This window comes from Grammomys surdaster, unplaced genomic scaffold (assembly GCF_004785775.1).
Source record: "Grammomys surdaster isolate TR1022 unplaced genomic scaffold, NIH_TR_1.0 125692, whole genome shotgun sequence".
Classification (NCBI taxonomy): domain Eukaryota; kingdom Metazoa; phylum Chordata; class Mammalia; order Rodentia; family Muridae; genus Grammomys; species Grammomys surdaster.
In genome coordinates, this window is record NW_021620528.1 from 500,764 (window position 1) to 505,726 (window position 4,963).

The following is a 4,963-nucleotide window of genomic DNA, read 5'->3' on the forward strand; positions in this document are numbered from 1 at the left end:
AGAGAGAGAGAGAGAGAGAGAGAGAGAGAGAGAGAGAGAGAGAGAGACAGAACTTGTACCATAATAATTATTTTTCAAGCTGGGTGTGGTAGTGCATTCTTTAAATATTAGCACACAGGTCACAGAAGTAGGAAGATCACTATTACTTTTGCTTTTTTTGCATTATTTATTTATTCATTCACTTTACAGATTGATTGTAGCTCCCTCACTTCTCTCTCCCACCCCACCCTTGCACTCCCTTCCCCTACTCTTCTCTTCCCTTGTTCTTAGGGAAGGGAAGCCTCCTCGTGGGTACTATGCTTCCCTGGCACAGAATTTACATGTTTTAATACCAACAACCCAGTATATCTCATAGAGATATGTTCAGCTCAGCTTCAGCAATCCCTGACTCTGTCTTTCTTTACGTCTCATCCCCATCATCTCACACTCAGCCTCTGGCCTCAAGCTCCCAATACTCTAGTCTCATCCTTCCTAGCTCATGAACAGCAGGAGTTTGCTACACTATACAGCTATGGACTATCCTCTGCTTCTGTCTCTTTGTCTCTCAGTATCTCTCAAACAGACTCACAATTAACTTTGACCTTTTGCTTCCCCCTCTTTTCACTATTTTACAGCTGTAGTTTTCCTTCACCTGTTTTTCCTCATGTTCAAGATAAATTACAGTATTTCTCATGTACATGTCTTTGTTTAGTTCCCACTTCATGGTATGTATCACATGAGCTTATAATCATCTATCTAATCTACTTTTTCCATTCTACACCTGAGCTCTATAAATGAAATGCAGTTGGAGTATATACAAACCTGATTAAAGGTCTCTTTAAATCATGGCAGTACATCTCAAGTAAGTTATTTCAGTACAACTATTGTTTCCTTAACACATATATAATAAATATATGTTAGTATAGAACATAATATAAACAATATGATATACAATAACATAGAATATATGTGTCATATATATTTTAAGTGAATATATATGTATATATGCATACTTGTATATTATATATTATATACTGTATATTTATTACATATAATTATATGTATATTATATATTTCTATCCATATATATTATATAATAAATCTATTCTTATTATTGCGTATATAAATAATATATTTGCATATGATATATCATATAATTATGTATAATATATATTAAAAATACATATATGCATATTCTGGTCATCCTTCATAGGGAACTGTTCTTGTATATTGTCATCTCCTAATTGCCAGCATGTCCTACCATATACTCCCTCAGTAGGTGTTCTTGATGTCTATTTCACTGGGAGCACTTTGGTGTCTACTGAAGCCTATGCCTACTTCTCAGTCTGACAGTCACTTAACTTTCTAGGTTCTTGTACGAAGTCACTTCTACTACCACATTTCTCTTTGTCTCTTTTATATCTATTTCTCTCTATTATTTTATTCTGATTATCGAAAAAAGATTTTATATATTTTTCAATCATAAAATAAAAATATTCCACCCCAAATCTCCACAATAAAAAACAAAACAAAAAGATAAAAACAAAACTCTGGTTTTTCTTGTCAGTTATTTTTGTACCTTTGATGTTCCATATGTCCTCTGTGTTGTTTGCATCTCTTGGTTCAGTGACATATTAAATACTTAACAATGGAAAGGGTATGATTTGATAGTACCCAGTCCCACCAGGTAGGTATTTCTTCATGGCAGGAACACAAGGCATCTGGCAATGTCATGTCCACTGAATACTTTCTCAAGAGCAAGAATCTATGTTATATACTTTTATCTTTCTTAAACAACTACCAAAATGCTCAGAATATACTTATTTAATAAATAATGTATTAGCTAACATATTAATCACTGAGTGTAGAATCCTAGATCATGTTTTGGCTTTTCTCCCTTTTCTTGGACACTAAGAAATAATTACCATCCAAGCTTTCTTAGATTTTTTCCCCTAGCTAAATTATTTAAGATACTTTCCATAGAAACACAACAAAAATAATGTGAATTAGAGCCCCAGTCATTGGAATGATAGTAGGTTCAATTCAATTTCCACCCAAGGTTTCAAGTTTCTCCCTTACTTTCAATTCTATTTCCATTGTCAACTACATACACACACATACACACACAAACACAAATAACCTGACCTACTTCAGTTCACATTCTGTCAGTATTGTGTCCCCAAGGCATAAAATTGCTTTTCCCAATAGTATTCTGAAATATGTTCTACAAGGGCTCTAACTGCCCAAATATGTGTTATTGCTTAACTGTGAGTTTCAATCCACCTCTGCTCTAAACAAGATTGAAGAGGAACAGGTTTGAAGTCTGTTCAAAAAATAAATGCTAAAGACAAACCATAATTTCCTCATGTCATAGTCCTTTCCCATCCTGCCTCACCTGTAAACTAGGATTCATCCAACTGCAATTTCTTTTTAACACTGCAAGTCAATCTGGATTTCCAGAAACAAAGAGTTAGACAGAAACATAGTATTTGTCTTTAACACTTCCAGAATTAAGTCTGGTACAATGAACCTTGCTTAAATAATGTCTGGGAATTCTAGGTTTATGATAATTTTTATCATTTCAATTTAATAAATATTTTAAAATGATTCATTATATAGGATTAGTAAATAAACTATTTTTTTAAACAGAGTTTTAGTTACTCATATAATATTTGCATTCATTCCTAAAGTAATTAACTTTCTTAAGTAAGTTATCTCCCTAATCTGTTACATAAAATTCTTGTCTGGGCAGTAGTGACATATGCCTTTAATCCCAGCTTTCTGGAGGCAGATTCACATTTTATTGACTCTACACCCAGACTGCTCACTACTCAGGTAATCAGCCTCAGCCTTTGATTCCAGGTTTATTTCCTGAATATAGTGATTTTCCCACTTATGCACACATGTTCTTACAAATGATGAGATTTCCTTTTTCAGAAATTGAGTGGTATAATGTTGGACATATACATCACATCTTTTTTGTTGTTGTTCCATTCACCTGTGGATGAGCATTGAAGTTGATGTGATGTCTTGACTACTGTGAACAATGCTTCCATAAATACAAACATGCATATATTTTCAAGCCCATAACTTTTACCATTGTTTGAGTTTTACCACTGTAATTGTGAGTTCCTTAAATCTGTAGATTGCTTTGCCTCCTTCAGATATTTAAAAAGTCATTGTTCAAACATTTAAACATAGAGGCATGAAGTCCCACTCCTAGCTGAGGTGATAACAGTCATTGACCGCTGCTTGTGAGAGGCAGAGTGAGTTTTCTTCAGAGACTTGGCTTCTGAGAAGCTTTCCTTTCTTCAGGAGATGGTCCTCATGTACATTCTGGCAGCACCACAAGGAACCAATGGGCTTTAAAAGGAACACAGGATGTTGGAAGGAATCCTTTTATTGTAGGGGACAGAGGAGGAATAAAAGGTATGGTTTTGTGCAAAATATATTCTATGTGTGTATAAAATTCTCCAACAACAAAAAGAGAGAAAAAGTATTGAGCATGATGTAACTTTTATTTTGCTTTCCTTTAATTATTTTTTTAAATAATGGTTCATAGATTTCAGGATATAGGACTTTTCTCTCCTTTAAACATATTTTCTAAGTATTTGAAACTAAACCAAAACAAATGGACTTTTTTAAACTTGATTTCTTTTTCAGATAGTTCATTGATAATCTGAGAAACACTGATAATATTTGCTCATCAATTTGGTAATCTATAAATTTATTAAATTATTGGATATTTAGAATTCCATCTAAAAACAGAGACAATTTCATTTCTTTCCAGTTTGGGTGGCTAGAACACACTATGCTGAACAGAATGTAAAAGGAGAAACCCATTTTTTAATCCTGATCTTGGAAAAACTCAACTTTCACCACTGATACTAGCTTTGAGTTTGCCATAGGAGATCTTTCTCACACATCATTTCCTTCTACTCCAATTTTGTTGACAGCTCCTTATGAAAAGATATTTTATTTTATAAAGTACACTTTCCATATCTAGTGTGATAACTTTGTGGTTTTGTCGTCGATTTACTTCATGGGGTAATTTTTCATTGATTAATTTTCATACATTATGATATATATATATATATATATATATATGTATCATTTGGCATTAAATATAGTTTAACTCCAATCTTTCCTTGTTGGTTTTGTATTTGGAATTGACTATTGCCTAACTGATGTATGTACGTCCTCTAAAATTATCAAGTTATACTCATTTTCTTAAAATATTTTGTATTAGCTTTATATAGTTAGATGAAATGATGTTGGGTACATATATTTGCCAAGACCTTTTTTATAAAATGATGCTCTTTGTTTCTTTTTATTCTTTTCTTTCCTCTTATTTCAGGTGGTGCAAGTGTTGACATTCCTACAACACCTTGCTTTCATTGCTACTCTTGGTTGCACATGTCTTTTGTTGCCACCACTATCTGGACAAGAATGTGGAAAAATCACTTTTTATGATTTATTTTAGTATTTATATTTACACAGATGTGAGTGCAGATGCCCATGGGACTGCAACTGTAGGCATCTAAAAACTGCCTTACATTGGTACTAGGAGACCAACTAAGGTTATCTGTAAGACTAGTATACCCTCTTACCACTGAGAAAACTCTCCTCTTGCACATTTGAGATTTTTTATATCATACCTTACATCTTTTTTTATATTATTTGGTGGGTGGCAACACATTGAATGACTCTGGAAAAAGCCTTTCCCTTTTTGAGCTGCTTCTTTTGGTATTGTAACAAGAAGGCAAAAGTAACCCACCAACACAGGGAATGCATGACAAAACTGCTTAGTTTACTGCATTCAGAATGTATGATTGAGGCTATTCACATCACAGTGGAGCACAAGGCAGAAATCAGGACAAGAACCATCACATGGGTATAACCTTCAAAGGCTCAACCATCAGGACTGTTGTGTGACAAGATTTTTCCTAGAGCGGGGAAACACATGTCTAGTAACCTCAGACAG